The sequence below is a fragment of the Caloenas nicobarica genome, chromosome Z (assembly GCF_036013445.1).
Source record: "Caloenas nicobarica isolate bCalNic1 chromosome Z, bCalNic1.hap1, whole genome shotgun sequence".
NCBI classification, from domain to species: Eukaryota; Metazoa; Chordata; class Aves; order Columbiformes; family Columbidae; genus Caloenas; species Caloenas nicobarica.
The window spans coordinates 76,322,341-76,341,969 of NC_088284.1; positions in this window are offsets into that span (position 1 = coordinate 76,322,341).

Below are 19,629 nucleotides of genomic sequence, written 5' to 3' on the forward strand. Positions count from 1 at the left end.
GGAAGGCCTCTGTGGAGCACAGCAGGCCCTCTGTACTTGGGAGGACTGTTTGCAAGCTCTGCCTGCACCAAAATCCTTTCCCCAGCTCCTCTCCCCTTCTCCGCCTGCCTCCCAGCCCAACTACTGTGGTTGCTTACAAGATCTCTGGTGCTGACAACACCTGCAACCACATACGCCCTTGTTCTTTCCCCCCAGCATTCTGGCAGGCAGGCAGGCCTCGCATGTTCCTTGTCCCTGCTGCTGGCTCTGTGGCTGTGTGGGCAGTTTTGTGGTGCCCAGTGTGGGCAGCCCAGGGCTGTGGGGGACTCCCTGCGTGTGTGACCAGTTCTCCACCCACCTGGGCTCCCTGCCCTGCTGAGCACTTTCAGTGCCTTGGATTTAGTGTAAATGAGATTTTAGGGATAACTGAAGGAGCACCTTTGGGAGAGTTTCCCCAGTCATTATGGAGAACTACTATGGGACATGACATTGGTGTTCAAGAAACAACACTTGCTCAGGCCACATTGCTCTTTGCCCCATAGCACTCATGAATGTCCTCCTTGCTGCCCTAATCCCAGACAACATAACAGCTGGGTGGATCGAGGACTTAACAAAACCCACTCAGTCAGTGGTTTTTAGGCTGTCCTTATGTATAGATGGACTTTCAAGTTATTTTAAAAATGTTCCATTGTGCCCCTTGGTAACTGTCAGAGACTGAAAAGAATTACGTGTCTAACATTGTCCCAAACCAGTTCTTCCAGCCTCAAGAGCTGGGACATTGTCAGACTGAAACCTCAAGCATTGTAGACTAGTAGCAGGAGATGGGACAATCAAGATAAGGTGAATTGCGATTTTCATACCAACAACAAGCTAAGGAGCGACAGACAAAGGCCTCTGGCCTTTCACCTTCCTGGTGCTTTTGAGGGCTGCCGGTTCTGTCTACGCAATGTTAAGCCTTCCAGCTGTGAATGGGACCTACTAATACCACTAAGCCACCTCTGTGAAATTATGAAAATGCACAGCGCTCGCTCGGGAAAGAGGTGCATGTGCAGAGCACAGGTCCGGCCCCATAATGTTCCAGGCAGGACAAAAAGGCTGTAGAAAAGCAGAGAGAGAAGCCCAGTGTTCCTCTTGGCAGCAGCGACCTGAGCCTGTGTCTCCTTGAGTTGCCGCATCTGCTCCAGCCAAGCCTGTGACTTCCTGGAGACACAGGGAAAGCGGCCCTTGTCCAGCAGCTGCCCAGTCTCTGCAGGCAGGCTCCAAGCCTTGTGCAGAGAGGGGCCCCCTGGGCTTGGCTCAGCCCCGTCTCCCAGCCCCTTTCCTTCCTCTGCTTCACAAATGGCTCCCTTCCAGCACCACAGCTGGCAGAGCGGGAAGCTCAGGAGTCCTGGATGCCAGGCGAGTGAGTGTAGGCAGCACCAAGCCAGCTGAGATGGCTCCACAGAGTGCGTGCCCTGGCAAGAAAGTGCTCTTACCTCAGAGATTCCAGCTCCTCTTCAGAAAGCTCTGACTTGTCCTGCAAGATAAAGAACAGGGATGGTGGACCTCTGAAGAAGCTTGTTGGCTGACAAAGAGGACCCTTTGGAGAGACACTCCATTGCAGCACGCATGAGGAGCAATGCTGGGCTTCCCAAAGAGACTCCACCTCTACAAAGGGGAAAGAGAGGAAACGGTGGGCACAGTGCCAGGAAAAGGGGGACGAAGCAGCACAGGTGGGGACAGCAACACCACCTGCACTGTTAGGAACACCGAGACTTCCTCTGCACTTTTCAGGCCTTGGTTTTCTTTTACTGCCGGACAACCAGGCCTAGCAGGCCAGGAGCCCTTGGTGTCAGCCACAAGCCCCAGCTGCTGGCCCAGATCTGGTTTGGGCAGAGCCTGGGCCGTTCTAGTGCTGCCGGTGGGGTGGTCTCTTGGTGGCTGGAGAAGAGGCCTGGGGGCTGCCGGCCCTCCTCTTCCGGGGTCGCCGTGGCCCCCAGGAGACCATTCCCTGCCCTGGCTGGGGAAGATGGATGTGGAGTGTCCTCCTCGAACTCCTCCTGGGGCTCTTCCTGCTCCCCAGGGATAGGAAGGGGGCAGAGGGAGGGCTGCCGGGACCCCCACGGAGGGCAGCTGCTGAGGTGCCGGGCCAGTCGCACACGTTGTCTCCTTCAGGGCTGCTGGAGGGGGCTGGGCCAGGCAGGAGAGACTGTTCTTGGGAGGCAGCAGGGCCAGGGCAGCCACCGGGCTGCGCTCCCACTCCCCGGCAGCACGGCCGTCCTCCAGGCCCAGCACACCTGGGGCTCCCTGCTGCAGAGTTGCACAGCGACATTGATAAAGTGCTGCACTAATGTCACCGAGCGGTTGTGGAGCGTGGCCCCCAGCAGCTGGACCAGGAGATCTTCATCCAGCCCCAAGAAGACCAGGAGGGCCTGACTAGGTCCTTCACTGTTGCTGCCTATGAAGACCAGTTCCCAGAGAGCTGTCCCAGCAATGTAGGTACACAAGACAATCTGCAAAACAACTTCTTTATTAATCTTCCTACAGGACCTGTAGCGTTTGCCGGTCACCATCATGTCCCGCCCTCTTCCCGTGCACCTGTACTCGGTACACACAGGTGTACTCTGGGTTTCCCCAGTTGCTCTCCACCTGGAATCTGATGTACCGAAAGGTCCTGGGAAGCTCCTTCTGGAAAGAAACGGGGGGAGCTAGCATTACACAGGTGGCAAGAGCCACATCACATCGCCAGAGCCCCCTCTGCGCACTCTCCCCCTGCTGAGGACCAAACGGCAGCACTGACCAAGGAGGAGCAAGGGCAACCAGACTCCTCTTTGCCAGCGCCCCGCAGGAGCCCTCTGTGCCTGGAAAGCCAAGGCCTGGCCTCAGAGGCTGTTGAGGGCAGCTGTGGAACCCGGAGGCGCTTGGCTGACCGGCCTGCTGTGGCAGGTGGGGACAGTCCTGCTGAGGGGGGGACACGTTTGCCGTCCTCCCTCCCGCCATCCCCCTGACGGGGACTGGTTCCCTTGCCGGCCCTGCTCCCACTGCTGCTTTCTCTGCAATGGCCCAAGGAAAAGGAAAGACCTGGCAAAGGTGGGGCAGCTGCCTCGGCCAGCACAGCAAAGCACCATTTTCTTCCCCTTGCTCTCTTCCCCGCAGACAACAAGGAGCGTGGCAGAGCAGGGCCTGGCTGGGCTGATCCTCTGCCCTCTTTCCCCCAGCGACTTGCAGACAATGCTGCCTTCTCCCTGGGCATCCTGACACAGCTCTGGCGGTACCTGCACATGGAACGTCTGAGCGATCTCCTTGTTCAATTCGTAGGTGAATATCCCCAGGGGAGTTTCTGCCCCTGCCTCATCCACTCCCTCAAAGACAAGAGGCAAAGGCAGCAGGTCAGGCCCGAGAGGACGTCAGAAGGGCACACCGAGGCTAAAGCCAGGAACCCTTCCCCACCTCCCTGGGCTCTAGCGGTAGTCTACAGAGCCTAGGGTGCCTCTGGGTCAGGCTGCTTTGAGCACGTACTCCAGGATCCTTGGCCATGAAGCAGACAAGCCCCAGAGGCACAGAACCCCACGTGCCCCTAGCAGTGCCCAGGGGATGCTGTGCTCTGCAGCAGCCAGCCCCAGGGAGATGTCTGAGGAAGGCGCCATGGGAAGCACAGCTCTGGAACAGCTTTTCCCTGGGGCCAGGCACACCTGAGAAGCGCAAGGCAACGACTTACAAAGACAGCAAACTCTTTCGGGGCTTCACTGACTTCCCCATGAGGAGAGACTGCCTCGGAGATGTGCCAGACAGTGAAAGCCGTTGGCCAGATGTCTACAGGCAGCCGGATGACCACGTGTCCCCGAGATCCTCGGAAAGCCCAGCATTTTCCAGGGGCAATACGGTGCTGAAAGCAGAAAGCCATGAGCATCAGTGGCAAGGCAACCAAAGAGACAAGAGAGCTGCCTGTTGGGCCAGAAGCAGAGACCTTGCCTTGCCTGGGGGCTGCAATGCTGCTCCTAAGTGAATAGGAGCCCATGGGCAGCAGGACAATATGGAGGTGTTTCTACCAAACCTCTGGGCTCCACTGCCTTTCTCAGAGCATTCAGAGAGAGGGCAGGTCTCCTAGTGTCCGTCATCCCATTGCCCTTCCAAGACTACGCTGCAGCCACGGGGCCCAGTGCAGACTTGGGCCCTGGTTTACACTGGATAGACCAGATCAGGGCGGGGGCCCAGAGGAGCATCTCTGCCTGCTACCATGGCTCAGCACCCCCCACCACTGCCACCCCCTCTGGAAAGGGGCCTTCAGAGAGAGATGAGGCGTGGCAGTGGGGCTGCCAAGGACCAGGTTCCTCGGCCAACTGCAGCCAAGGGTACTGGGCAGGTCAGAGAAGCTGGGTTAAGCTCCATCCCACTTCTGATGGGAGGGCAGTGCTGCCAGGGATCAGGGGGGTCGGGAATGCCATGCAGACCGCAGGGCTGAGTGACACGGCCAGGCTGAGGGGAAGGGCTGTGCACTTGGTCCACCAGGAGCTGAACCACAAGTCAGGCTTTCTCTGTGATACCTGCAAGATTGTCTCTGGACCGTTTGCAGAAAAAAACTGAAATGGAGAAAGCCACCAGGTCTTCTCGCCTTGTCCAGCATAAGTCTTGGATGTCCTCTGCTTGTCAATGGTGCCACCTGACGTGAAGACGGCCAGAGGTTAGGAGCTGAATCAGCACATTCAGCTCTATTTGTCAGGCTTGAAAGCAGAGCTGGGCAGACTTTGGGGGGTGCCACACCCAAACCAAGGGCAGCGAGATTTCCTGTCTGCGTACCTATGGATCCCATTGCCCAATCAGGCATCTGGTGGTAGTTTTCCAGCACCCTTTTCATTGCCGTCTCGGTCAAGTGCAGAATTTCCTGGGAAAAATGAGAGGAATGGAGTTATGGCTGTAAACACAAAGACTTTCACCGGCTACTCTGCGTGAACACTGAGGCCTAGTACAGAGCCAAAGAGTGCCTCTGCATCAGAAACCCCCAGGGAAGACCTGTGGGAAAAGCTGCCGACTTGGAGAGTGCCAAGAGGAAGCAGCAGGAGGGAGCCCAAAAAGGTAGCAGGGTCCCAGATCTACCCCTGGCACCTTTACCTCTCTCTTCTCCTCTTGGACACCATGCTCTTCCAGGACCAATCTCACTGCCTGCAGGATGTTCCTCTTGGCAGCAGACATCTGAGCCTGTGTCTCCTTGAGTTGCCGCATCTGCTCCAGCCAAGCCTGTGACTGCCTGGAGACACAGGGAAAGCAGCTCTTGTCCAGCAGCTGCCCAGTCTCTGCAGGCAGGCTCCAAGCCTTGTGCAGAGAGGGGCCACCTGGGCTTGGCTCAGCCCTGTCTCCCAGCCCCTTTCCTTCCTCTGCTTCACAAATGGCTCCCTTCCAGCACCACAGCTGGCAGAGCGGGAAGCTCAGGAGTCCTGGATGCCAGGCGAGTGAGTGTGGGCAGCACCAAGCCAGCTGAGATGGCTCCACAGAGTGCGTGCCCTGGCAAGCAAGTGCTCTTACCTCAGAAAGTCCAGATCCATTTCAGAAAACCAGGACTTGCCCTGTGAGATAAAGAACAGGGATGGTGGGCCTCTGAAGAAGCTGGTTGGCTGACAAAATGGACCCTTTGGAGAGACACTCCATTGCAGCAAGCATGAGGAGCACTGCCCGGGCTTCCCAAAGAGACTCCACCAGGCAGAGTGGGCAGAAATTCCGGCTGCTTGGACTCCCTTTGGGAGACCCCGACCTGAGGCACAGCATCTCTCGGGTCTCCGTCTGACCCCCGAAGCTCTCCGAGAGCCATACAGGCAGCAAAGGCACCTTCTGCCAAAGTGCTCCATGCTTCAGCCTGGCAGCCTGCAGAGCTCACTCGGGAAGATCCATCTCCGTGTTGAACCCCATGCAGGCGCTAAGGAGATTGAAGGACGGACAGAAGTGCCCCCAACACATCTCACCCTCTCCCTCAGAGGTGATAAGCATTTGGGACCGGGCGCCCCATCCTCTCAGGCCAGGAGGGAGGGCAGAGCCACGGCCTTGGCAGGTGTTGGCTTTACGCAGGAAGAGACACTTACGTGCAGCGTTCCATGTCCCCAGACCAGTGAGTCCAAGAAGTAAAAACCAGCAGCTGTGAGTCACTAGGGAAAGAGAGGGTGATTTTCCTCAGGGGCTGGTCCCTCTCCTCAGCTCCTCAGCACTGATCTGGCCGGTGTTGGATGGGGATGCTCATGAAACACGATGAAAATGCAGAGGGCAAGGAGCACCAGCACCCTCGTGGCCAACGTGGCTGGCAGCTCTGCAGGCCCAGCACTGCGGCCACGCGGAAGGAAAAGCCCGCTCTGCTCCCGAGATGCAAGCACCGCTTCTCGAGCAGAGGAAGAAGCCCCGTTGCACTCTGCCAAGGGGAAAGAGAGGCAACGGTGGGCACAGTGCCAGGAAAAGGGGGACGAAGCAGCACAGGTGGGGACAGCAACACCACCTGCACTGTTAGGAACACCGAGACTTCCTCTGCACTTTTCAGGCCTTTATTGTCTTTTACTGCCGGACAACCAGGCCTAGCAGGCCAGGAGCCCTTGGTGTCAGCCACAAGCCCCAGCTGCTGGCCCAGATCTGGTTTGGGCAGAGCCTGGGCCGTTCTAGTGCTGCCGGTGGGGTGGTCTCTTGGTGGCTGGAGAAGAGGCCTGGGGGCTGCCGGCCCTCCTCTTCCAGGGTCGCCGTGGCCCCCAGGAGACCATTCCCTGCGCTGACTGGGAAAAGATGGACGTGGCGCGGCCTCCTCGAACTCCTCCTGGGGCTCTTCCTGCTCCCCAGGGATAGGAAGGGGGCAGAGGGAGGGCTGCCGGGACCCCCACGGAGGGCAGCTGCTGAGGTGCCGGGCCGGTCGCCCACGTTGTCTCCTTCAGGGCTGCTAGAGAGGGCTGGACCAGGTGTGTGAGCCCATCGCTGGGAGGCAGCAGGGCCAGGGCAGGCACGGGTGAAAGCCGTTGGCCAGATCTCTGCAGGCAGCCAGATGACAACATGGCCCCGAGATCCTTGGAAAGTCCAGCAGCTCCCAGGGCCGATACGGGGCTGAAAGAAGAAAGCCACGACCATCAGCGGCAAGGCAAGCAAAGACACTACAGAGCTGCCAGTTCGCCCAGAAGCAGAGACCTCGCCTTCCCTTTCCTGCTCCTAAATAAATACCAGCCAATGGCCAGCAGGGCAATATGGAGGTGTTTCTACCAAACGTCTGGGCTCCACTGCCTTTCCTGAGCCGGCTCTGCTTTCTCAGAGCCTGCAGAGACAGGGTTTCTCTCCCAGTGTACCTCACCCCATCGCCTTTCCAAGAATGTGCTGCAGCCACGGGGCCCAGTGCAGACTTGGGCCCTGGTTCACACTGGCTAGACCAGATCAGGGCGGGGGCCCAGAGAAGCATCTCTGCCTGCTTCCATGGCTCAGTACACCCCCACCACTCCCACCCACTCCGGAAAGGGGCCTTCAGAGAGAGATGAGGTGTGGCAGTGGGGCTGCCAAGGACCAGGTTCCTCGGCCAACTGCAGCCAAGGGTGCTTGGCGGGTCACACAAGCTCAGTTTAGCTCCGTCCCCCTCCTGATGGGAGGGCAGTGCTGCCAGGGATCAGGGGGGTCGGGAATGCCATGCAGACCGCAGGGCTGAGTGACACGGCCGGGCTGAGGGGAAGGGCTGTGCACTTGGTCCGCCAGGAGCTGAACCACAAGTCAGGCTTTCTCTGTGATACCTGCAAGATTGTCTCTGGACCGTTTGCAGAAAAAAAGTCAAATGGAGAAAGCCACCAGGTCTTCTCGCCTTGTCCAACATAAGTTTTGGATGTCCTCTGCTTGTCGATGGTGCCACCTGACGTGAAGACGGCCAGAGGTTAGGAGCTGAATCAGCACATTCAGCTCTATTTGTCAGGCTTGAAAGCAGAGCTGGGCAGATTTTCGGGGAGTGCCACACCCAAACCAAGGGCAGCAAGATTTCCTGTCTGTGTACCTATGGATCCCATTGCCCAATCAGGCATCGGCTGATAGTTTTGCAGCACCTTTTGCATTGCCCTCTGGGTCAAGTGCAGAACTTCCTGGGAAAAATGTGGGGAATGGAGTTATGGCAGTGAACACAAAGGCTTTCACCGGCTACTCTGCGTGAACACTGAGGCCTAGCACCGAGCCAGAGAGTGCCTCTGCATCAGAAACCCCCAGGCAAGACCTGTGGGAAAAGCTGCCGACTTGGAGAGTGCCAAGAGGAAGCAGCAGGAGGGAGCCCAAAAAGGTAGCAGGGTCCCAGATCTACCCCTGGCACCTTTACCTCTCTCTTCTCCTCTTGGACACCATGCTCTTCCAGGACCAATCTCACTGCCTGCAGGATGTTCCTCTTGGCAGCAGACATCTGAGCCTGTGTCTCCTTGAGTTGCCGCATCTGCTCCAGCCAAGCCTGTGACTGCCTGGAGACACAGGGAAAGCAGCTCTTGTCCAGCAGCTGCCCAGTCTCTGCAGGCAGGCTCCAAGCCTTGTGCAGAGAGGGGCCCCCTGGGCTTGGCTCAGCCCCGTCTCCCAGCCCCTTTCCTTCCTCTGCTTCACAAATGGCTCCCTTCCAGCACCACAGCTGGCAGAGCGGGAAGCTCAGGAGTCCTGGATGCCAGGCGAGTGAGTGTGGGCAGCACCAAGCCAGCTGAGATGGCTCCACAGAGTGCGTGCCCTGGCAAGCAAGTGCTCTTACCTCAGAAAGTCCAGATCCATTTCAGAAAACCAGGACTTGCCCTGTGAGATAAAGAACAGGGATGGTGGGCCTCTGAAGAAGCTGGTTGGCTGACAAAATGGACCCTTTGGAGAGACACTCCATTGCAGCAAGCATGAGGAGCACTGCCCGGGCTTCCCAAAGAGACTCCACCAGGCAGAGTGGGCAGAAATTCCGGCTGCTTGGACTCCCTTTGGGAGACCCCGACCTGAGGCACAGCATCTCTCGGGTCTCCGTCTGACCCCCGAAGCTCTCCGAGAGCCATACAGGCAGCAAAGGCACCTTCTGGCAAAGTGCTCCATGCTTCAGCCTGGCAGCCTGCAGAGCTCACTCGGGAAGATCCATCTCCGTGTTGAACCCCATGCAGGCGCTAAGGAGATTGAAGGACGGACAGAAGTGCCCCCAACACATCTCACCCTCTCCCTCAGAGGTGATAAGCATTTGGGACCGGGCGCCCCATCCTCTCAGGCCAGGAGGGAGGGCAGAGCCACGGCCTTGGCAGATGTTGGCTTTACGCAGGAAGAGACACTTACGTGCAGCGTTCCATGTCCCCAGACCAGTGAGTCCAAGAAGTAAAAACCAGCAGCTGTGAGTCACTAGGGAAAGAGAGGGTGATTTTCCTCAGGGGCTGGTCCCTCTCCTCAGCTCCTCAGCACTGATCTGGCCGGTGTTGGATGGGGATGCTCATGAAACACGATGAAAATGCAGAGGGCAAGGAGCACCAGCACCCTCGTGGCCAACGTGGCTGGCAGCTCTGCAGGCCCAGCACTGCGGCCACGCGGAAGGAAAAGCCCGCTCTGCTCCCGAAATGCAAGCACCGCTTCTCGAGCAGAGGAAGAAGCCCCGTTGCGCTCTGCCAAGGGGAAAGAGAGGCAACGGTGGGCACAGTGCCAGGAAAAGGGGGACGAAGCAGCACAGGTGGGGACAGCAACACCACCTGCACTGTTAGGAACACCGAGACTTCCTCTGCACTTTTCAGGCCTTTATTGTCTTTTACTGCCGGACAACCAGGCCTAGCAGGCCAGGAGCCCTTGGTGTCAGCCACAAGCCCCAGCTGCTGGCCCAGATCTGGTTTGGGCAGAGCCTGGGCCGTTCTAGTGCTGCCGGTGGGGTGGTCTCTTGGTGGCTGGAGAAGAGGCCTGGGGGCTGCCGGCCCTCCTCTTCCGGGGTCGCCGTGGCCCCCAGGAGACCATTCCCTGCGCTGACTGGGAAAAGATGGACGTGGCGCGGCCTCCTCGAACTCCTCCTGGGGCTCTTCCTGCTCCCCAGGGATAGGAAGGGGGCAGAGGGAGGGCTGCCGGGACCCCCACGGAGGGCAGCTGCTGAGGTGCCGGGCCGGTCGCCCACGTTGTCTCCTTCAGGGCTGCTAGAGAGGGCTGGACCAGCTGTGTGAGCCCATCGCTGGGAGGCAGCAGGGCCAGGGCAGGCACGGGTGAAAGCCGTTGGCCAGGTCTCTGCAGGCAGCCAGATGACAACATGGCCCCGAGATCCTTGGAAAGTCCAGCAGCTCCCAGGGCCGATACGGGGCTGAAAGAAGAAAGCCACGACCATCAGCGGCAAGGCAAGCAAAGACACTACAGAGCTGCCTGTTCGCCCAGAAGCAGAGACCTCGCCTTCCCTTTCCTGCTCCTAAATAAATACCAGCCAATGGCCAGCAGGGCAATATGGAGGTGTTTCTACCAAACGTCTGGGCTCCACTGCCTTTCCTGAGCCGGCTCTGCTTTCTCAGAGCCTGCAGAGACAGGGTTTCTCTCCCAGTGTACCTCACCCCATCGCCTTTCCAAGAATGTGCTGCAGCCACGGGGCCCAGTGCAGACTTGGGCCCTGGTTCACACTGGCTAGACCAGATCAGGGCGGGGGCCCAGAGAAGCATCTCTGCCTGCTTCCATGGCTCAGTACACCCCCACCACTGCCACCCACTCCGGAAAGGGGCCTTCAGAGAGAGATGAGGTGTGGCAGTGGGGCTGCCAAGGACCAGGTTCCTCGGCCAACTGCAGCCAAGGGTGCTTGGCGGGTCACACAAGCTCAGTTTAGCTCCGTCCCCCTCCTGATGGGAGGGCAGTGCTGCCAGGGATCAGGGGGGTCGGGAATGCCATGCAGACCGCAGGGCTGAGTGACACGGCCGGGCTGAGGGGAAGGGATGTGCACTTGGTCCGCCAGGAGCTGAACCACAAGTCAGGCTTTCTCTGTGATACCTGCAAGATTGTCTCCGGACCATTTGCCGAAAAAACCTCAAATGGAGAAAGCCACCAGGTCTTCTCGCCTTGTCCAACATAAGTTTTGGATGTGCTCTGCTTGTCAATGGTGCCACCTGACGTGAAGACGGCCAGAGGTTAGGAGCTGAATCAGCACATTCAGCTCTATTTGTCAGGCTTGAAAGCAGAGCTGGGCAGATTTTCGGGGAGTGCCACACCCAAACCAAGGGCAGCAAGATTTCCTGTCTGCGTACCTATGGATCCCATTGCCCAATCAGGCATCGGCTGATAGTTTTGCAGCACCTTTTGCATTGCCCTCTGGGTCAAGTGCAGAACTTCCTGGGAAAAATGTGGGGAATGGAGTTATGGCAGTGAACACAAAGACTTTCACCGGCTACTCTGCGTGAACACTGAGGCCTAGCACCGAGCCAGAGAGTGCCTCTGCATCAGAAACCCCCAGGCAAGACCTGTGGGAAAAGCTGCCGACTTGGAGAGTGCCAAGAGGAAGCAGCAGGAGGGAGCCCAAAAAGGTAGCAGGGTCCCAGATCTACCCCTGGCACCTTTACCTCTCTCTTCTCCTCTTGGACACCATGCTCTTCCAGGACCAATCTCACTGCCTGCAGGATGTTCCTCTTGGCAGCAGACACCTGAGCCTGTGTCTCCTTGAGTTGCCGCATCTGCTCCAGCCAAGCCTGTGACTGCCTGGAGACACAGGGAAAGCAGCTCTTGTCCAGCAGCTGCCCAGTCTCTGCAGGCAGGCTCCAAGCCTTGTGCAGAGAGGGGCCCCCTGGGCTTGGCTCAGCCCCGTCTCCCAGCCCCTTTCCTTCCTCTGCTTCACAAATGGCTCCCTTCCAGCACCACAGCTGGCAGAGCGGGAAGCTCAGGAGTCCTGGATGCCAGGCGAGTGAGTGTGGGCAGCACCAAGCCAGCTGAGATGGCTCCACAGAGTGCGTGCCCTGGCAAGCAAGTGCTCTTACCTCAGAAAGTCCAGATCCATTTCAGAAAACCAGGACTTGCCCTGTGAGATAAAGAACAGGGATGGTGGGCCTCTGAAGAAGCTGGTTGGCTGACAAAATGGACCCTTTGGAGAGACACTCCATTGCAGCAAGCATGAGGAGCACTGCCCGGGCTTCCCAAAGAGACTCCACCAGGCAGAGCGGGCAGAAATTCCGGCTGCTTGGACTCCCTTTGGGAGACCCCGACCTGAGGCACAGCATCTCTCGGGTCTCCGTCTGACCCCCGAAGCTCTCCGAGAGCCATACAGGCAGCAAAGGCACCTTCTGGCAAAGTGCTCCATGCTTCAGCCTGGCAGCCTGCAGAGCTCACTCGGGAAGATCCATCTCCGTGTTGAACCCCATGCAGGCGCTAAGGAGATTGAAGGACGGACAGAAGTGCCCCCAACACATCTCACCCTCTCCCTCAGAGGTGATAAGCATTTGGGACCGGGCGCCCCATCCTCTCAGGCCAGGAGGGAGGGCAGAGCCACGGCCTTGGCAGGTGTTGGCTTTACGCAGGAAGAGACACTTACGTGCAGCGTTCCATGTCCCCAGACCAGTGAGTCCAAGAAGTAAAAACCAGCAGCTGTGAGTCACTAGGGAAAGAGAGGGTGATTTTCCTCAGGGGCTGGTCCCTCTCCTCAGCTCCTCAGCACTGATCTGGCCGGTGTTGGATGGGGATGCTCATGAAACACGATGAAAATGCAGAGGGCAAGGAGCACCAGCACCCTCGTGGCCAACGTGGCTGGCAGCTCTGCAGGCCCAGCACTGCGGCCACGCGGAAGGAAAAGCCCGCTCTGCTCCCGAGATGCAAGCACCGCTTCTCGAGCAGAGGAAGAAGCCCCGTTGCGCTCTGCCAAGGGGAAAGAGAGGCAACGGTGGGCACAGTGCCAGGAAAAGGGGGACGAAGCAGCACAGGTGGGGACAGCAACACCACCTGCACTGTTAGGAACACCGAGACTTCCTCTGCACTTTTCAGGCCTTTATTGTCTTTTACTGCCGGACAACCAGGCCTAGCAGGCCAGGAGCCCTTGGTGTCAGCCACAAGCCCCAGCTGCTGGCCCAGATCTGGTTTGGGCAGAGCCTGGGCCGTTCTAGTGCTGCCGGCGGGGTGGTCTCTTGGTGGCTGGAGAAGAGGCCTGGGGGCTGCCAGCCCTCCTCTTCCGGGGTCGCCGTGGCCCCCAGGAGACCATTCCCTGCGCTGACTGGGAAAAGATGGACGTGGCGCGGCCTCCTCGAACTCCTCCTGGGGCTCTTCCTGCTCCCCAGGGATAGGAAGGGGGCAGAGGGAGGGCTGCCGGGACCCCCACGGAGGGCAGCTGCTGAGGTGCCGGGCCGGTCGCCCACGTTGTCTCCTTCAGGGCTGCTAGAGAGGGCTGGACCAGGTGTGTGAGCCCATCGCTGGGAGGCAGCAGGGCCAGGGCAGGCACGGGTGAAAGCCGTTGGCCAGATCTCTGCAGGCAGCCAGATGACAACATGGCCCCGAGATCCTTGGAAAGTCCAGCAGCTCCCAGGGCCGATACGGGGCTGAAAGAAGAAAGCCACGACCATCAGCGGCAAGGCAAGCAAAGACACTACAGAGCTGCCTGTTCGCCCAGAAGCAGAGACCTCGCCTTCCCTTTCCTGCTCCTAAATAAATACCAGCCAATGGCCAGCAGGGCAATATGGAGGTGTTTCTACCAAACGTCTGGGCTCCACTGCCTTTCCTGAGCCGGCTCTGCTTTCTCACAGCCTGCAGAGACAGGGTTTCTCTCCCAGTGTACCTCACCCCATCGCCTTTCCAAGAATGTGCTGCAGCCACGGGGCCCAGTGCAGACTTGGGCCCTGGTTCACACTGGCTAGACCAGATCAGGGCGGGGGCCCAGAGAAGCATCTCTGCCTGCTTCCATGGCTCAGTACACCCCCACCACTGCCACCCACTCCGGAAAGGGGCCTTCAGAGAGAGATGAGGCGTGGCAGTGGGGCTGCCAAGGACCAGGTTCCTCGGCCAACTGCAGCCAAGGGTGCTTGGCGGGTCACACAAGCTCAGTTTAGCTCCGTCCCCCTCCTGATGGGAGGGCAGTGCTGCCAGGGATCAGGGGGGTCGGGAATGCCATGCAGACCGCAGGGCTGAGTGACACGGCCGGGCTGAGGGGAAGGGATGTGCACTTGGTCCGCCAGGAGCTGAACCACAAGTCAGGCTTTCTCTGTGATACCTGCAAGATTGTCTCCGGACCATTTGCCGAAAAAACCTCAAATGGAGAAAGCCACCAGGTCTTCTCGCCTTGTCCAACATAAGTTTTGGATGTGCTCTGCTTGTCAATGGTGCCACCTGACGTGAAGACGGCCAGAGGTTAGGAGCTGAATCAGCACATTCAGCTCTATTTGTCAGGCTTGAAAGCAGAGCTGGGCAGATTTTCGGGGAGTGCCACACCCAAACCAAGGGCAGCAAGATTTCCTGTCTGCGTACCTATGGATCCCATTGCCCAATCAGGCATCGGCTGATAGTTTTGCAGCACCTTTTGCATTGCCCTCTGGGTCAAGTGCAGAACTTCCTGGGAAAAATGTGGGGAATGGAGTTATGGCAGTGAACACAAAGACTTTCACCGGCTACTCTGCGTGAACACTGAGGCCTAGCACCGAGCCAGAGAGTGCCTCTGCATCAGAAACCCCCAGGCAAGACCTGTGGGAAAAGCTGCCGACTTGGAGAGTGCCAAGAGGAAGCAGCAGGAGGGAGCCCAAAAAGGTAGCAGGGTCCCAGATCTACCCCTGGCACCTTTACCTCTCTCTTCTCCTCTTGGACACCATGCTCTTCCAGGACCAATCTCACTGCCTGCAGGATGTTCCTCTTGGCAGCAGACATCTGAGCCTGTGTCTCCTTGAGTTGCCGCATCTGCTCCAGCCAAGCCTGTGACTGCCTGGAGACACAGGGAAAGCAGGTCTTGTCCAGCAGCTGCCCAGTCTCTGCAGGCAGGCTCCAAGCCTTGTGCAGAGAGGGGCCCCCTGGGCTTGGCTCAGCCCCGTCTCCCAGCCCCTTTCCTTCCTCTGCTTCACAAATGGCTCCCTTCCAGCACCACAGCTGGCAGAGCGGGAAGCTCAGGAGTCCTGGATGCCAGGCGAGTGAGTGTGGGCAGCACCAAGCCAGCTGAGATGGCTCCACAGAGTGCGTGCCCTGGCAAGCAAGTGCTCTTACCTCAGAAAGTCCAGATCCATTTCAGAAAACCAGGACTTGCCCTGTGAGATAAAGAACAGGGATGGTGGGCCTCTGAAGAAGCTGGTTGGCTGACAAAATGGACCCTTTGGAGAGACACTCCATTGCAGCAAGCATGAGGAGCACTGCCTGGGCTTCCCAAAGAGACTCCACCAGGCAGAGTGGGCAGAAATTCCGGCTGCTTGGACTCCCTTTGGGAGACCCCGACCTGAGGCACAGCATCTCTCGGGTCTCCGTCTGACCCCCGAAGCTCTCCGAGAGCCATACAGGCAGCAAAGGCACCTTCTGCCAAAGTGCTCCATGCTTCAGCCTGGCAGCCTGCAGAGCTCACTCGGGAAGATCCATCTCCGTGTTGAACCCCATGCAGGCGCTAAGGAGATTGAAGGACGGACAGAAGTGCCCCCAACACATCTCACCCTCTCCCTCAGAGGTGATAAGCATTTGGGACCGGGCGCCCCATCCTCTCAGGCCAGGAGGGAGGGCAGAGCCACGGCCTTGGCAGGTGTTGGCTTTACGCAGGAAGAGACACTTACGTGCAGCGTTCCATGTCCCCAGACCAGTGAGTCCAAGAAGTAAAAACCAGCAGCTGTGAGTCACTAGGGAAAGAGAGGGTGATTTTCCTCAGGGGCTGGTCCCTCTCCTCAGCTCCTCAGCACTGATCTGGCCGGTGTTGGATGGGGATGCTCATGAAACACGATGAAAATGCAGAGGGCAAGGAGCACCAGCACCCTCGTGGCCAACGTGGCTGGCAGCTCTGCAGGCCCAGCACTGCGGCCACGCGGAAGGAAAAGCCCGCTCTGCTCCCGAGATGCAAGCACCGCTTCTCGAGCAGAGGAAGAAGCCCCGTTGCGCTCTGCCAAGGGGAAAGAGAGGCAACGGTGGGCACAGTGCCAGGAAAAGGGGGACGAAGCAGCACAGGTGGGGACAGCAACACCACCTGCACTGTTAGGAACACCGAGACTTCCTCTGCACTTTTCAGGCCTTTATTGTCTTTTACTGCCGGACAACCAGGCCTAGCAGGCCAGGAGCCCTTGGTGTCAGCCACAAGCCCCAGCTGCTGGCCCAGATCTGGTTTGGGCAGAGCCTGGGCCGTTCTAGTGCTGCCGGCGGGGTGGTCTCTTGGTGGCTGGAGAAGAGGCCTGGGGGCTGCCGGCCCTCCTCTTCCGGGGTCGCCGTGGCCCCCAGGAGACCATTCCCTGCGCTGACTGGGAAAAGATGGACGTGGCGCGGCCTCCTCGAACTCCTCCTGGGGCTCTTCCTGCTCCCCAGGGATAGGAAGGGGGCAGAGGGAGGGCTGCCGGGACCCCCACGGAGGGCAGCTGCTGAGGTGCCGGGCCGGTCGCCCACGTTGTCTCCTTCAGGGCTGCTAGAGAGGGCTGGACCAGGTGTGTGAGCCCATCGCTGGGAGGCAGCAGGGCCAGGGCAGGCACGGGTGAAAGCCGTTGGCCAGATCTCTGCAGGCAGCCAGATGACAACATGGCCCCGAGATCCTTGGAAAGTCCAGCAGCTCCCAGGGCCGATACGGGGCTGAAAGAAGAAAGCCACGACCATCAGCGGCAAGGCAAGCAAAGACACTACAGAGCTGCCTGTTCGCCCAGAAGCAGAGACCTCGCCTTCCCTTTCCTGCTCCTAAATAAATACCAGCCAATGGCCAGCAGGGCAATATGGAGGTGTTTCTACCAAACGTCTGGGCTCCACTGCCTTTCCTGAGCCGGCTCTGCTTTCTCAGAGCCTGCAGAGACAGGGTTTCTCTCCCAGTGTACCTCACCCCATCGCCTTTCCAAGAATGTGCTGCAGCCACGGGGCCCAGTGCAGACTTGGGCCCTGGTTCACACTGGCTAGACCAGATCAGGGCGGGGGCCCAGAGAAGCATCTCTGCCTGCTTCCATGGCTCAGTACACCCCCACCACTCCCACCCACTCCGGAAAGGGGCCTTCAGAGAGAGATGAGGTGTGGCAGTGGGGCTGCCAAGGACCAGGTTCCTCGGCCAACTGCAGCCAAGGGTGCTTGGCGGGTCACACAAGCTCAGTTTAGCTCCGTCCCCCTCCTGATGGGAGGGCAGTGCTGCCAGGGATCAGGGGGGTCGGGAATGCCATGCAGACCGCAGGGCTGAGTGACACGGCCGGGCTGAGGGGAAGGGCTGTGCACTTGGTCCGCCAGGAGCTGAACCACAAGTCAGGCTTTCTCTGTGATACCTGCAAGATTGTCTCCGGACCATTTGCCGAAAAAACCTCAAATGGAGAAAGCCACCAGGTCTTCTCGCCTTGTCCAACATAAGTTTTGGATGTGCTCTGCTTGTCAATGGTGCCACCTGACGTGAAGACGGCCAGAGGTTAGGAGCTGAATCAGCACATTCAGCTCTATTTGTCAGGCTTGAAAGCAGAGCTGGGCAGATTTTCGGGGAGTGCCACACCCAAACCAAGGGCAGCAAGATTTCCTGTCTGCGTACCTATGGATCCCATTGCCCAATCAGGCATCGGCTGATAGTTTTGCAGCACCTTTTGCATTGCCCTCTGGGTCAAGTGCAGAACTTCCTGGGAAAAATGTGGGGAATGGAGTTATGGCAGTGAACACAAAGACTTTCACCGGCTACTCTGCGTGAACACTGAGGCCTAGCACCGAGCCAGAGAGTGCCTCTGCATCAGAAACCCCCAGGCAAGACCTGTGGGAAAAGCTGCCGACTTGGAGAGTGCCAAGAGGAAGCAGCAGGAGGGAGCCCAAAAAGGTAGCAGGGTCCCAGATCTACCCCTGGCACCTTTACCTCTCTCTTCTCCTCTTGGACACCATGCTCTTCCAGGACCAATCTCACTGCCTGCAGGATGTTCCTCTTGGCAGCAGACATCTGAGCCTGTGTCTCCTTGAGTTGCCGCATCTGCTCCAGCCAAGCCTGTGACTGCCTGGAGACACAGGGAAAGCAGGTCTTGTCCAGCAGCTGCCCAGTCTCTGCAGGCAGGCTCCAAGCCTTGTGCAGAGAGGGGCCACCTGGGCTTGGCTCAGCCCCGTCTCCCAGCCCCTTTCCTTCCTCTGCTTCACAAATGGCTCCCTTCCAGCACCACAGCTGGCAGAGCGGGAAGCTCAGGAGTCCTGGATGCCAGGCGAGTGAGTGTGGGCAGCACCAAGCCAGCTGAGATGGCTCCACAGAGTGCGTGCCCTGGCAAGCAAGTGCTCTTACCTCAGAAAGTCCAGATCCATTTCAGAAAACCAGGACTTGCCCTGTGAGATAAAGAACAGGGATGGTGGGCCTCTGAAGAAGCTGGTTGGCTGACAAAATGGACCCTTTGGAGAGACACTCCATTGCAGCAAGCATGAGGAGCACTGCCCGGGCTTCCCAAAGAGACTCCACCAGGCAGAGTGGGCAGAAATTCCGGCTGCTTGGACTCCCTTTGGGAGACCCCGACCTGAGGCACAGCATCTCTCGGGTCTCCGTCTGACCCCCGAAGCTCTCCGAGAGCCATACAGGCAGCAAAGGCACCTTCTGCCAAAGTGCTCCATGCTTCAGCCTGGCAGCCTGCAGAGCTCACTCGGGAAGATCCATCTCCGTGTTGAACCCCATGCAGGCGCTAAGGAGATTGAAGGACGGACAGAAGTGCCCCCAACACATCTCACCCTCTCCCTCAGAGGTGATAAGCATTTGGGACCGGGCGCCCCATCCTCTCAGGCCAGGAGGGAGGGCAGAGCCACGGCCTTGGCAGGTGTTGGCTTTACGCAGGAAGAGACACTTACGTGCAGCGTTCCATGTCCCCAGACCAGTGAGTCCAAGAAGTAAAAACCAGCAGCTGTGAGTCACTAGGGAAAGAGAGGGTGATTTTCCTCAGGGGCTGGTCCCTCTCCTCAGCTCCTCAGCACTGATCTGGCCGGTGTTGGATGGGGATGCTCATGAAACACGATGAAAATGCAGAGGGCAAGGAGCACCAGCACCCTCGTGGCCAACGTGGCTGGCAGCTCTGCAGGCCCAGCACTGCGGCCACGCGGAAGGAAAAGCCCGCTCTGCTCCCGAGATGCAAGCACCGCTTCTCGAGCAGAGGAAGAAGCCCCGTTGCGCTCTGCCAAGGGGAAAGAGAGGCAACGGTGGGCACAGTGCCAGGAAAAGGGGGACGAAGCAGCACAGGTGGGGACAGCAACACCACCTGCACTGTTAGGAACACCGAGACTTCCTCTGCACTTTTCAGGCCTTTATTGTCTTTTACTGCCGGACAACCAGGCCTAGCAGGCCAGGAGCCCTTGGTGTCAGCCACAAGCCCCAGCTGCTGGCCCAGATCTGGTTTGGGCAGAGCCTGGGCCGTTCTAGTGCTGCCGGTGGGGTGGTCTCTTGGTGGCTGGAGAAGAGGCCTGGGGGCTGCCAGCCCTCCTCTTCCGGGGTCGCCGTGGCCCCCAGGAGACCATTCCCTGCGCTGACTGGGAAAAGATGGACGTGGCGCGGCCTCCTCGAACTCCTCCTGGGGCTCTTCCTGCTCCCCAGGGATAGGAAGGGGGCAGAGGGAGGGCTGCCGGGACCCCCACGGAGGGCAGCTGCTGAGGTGCCGGGCCGGTCGCCCACGTTGTCTCCTTCAGGGCTGCTAGAGA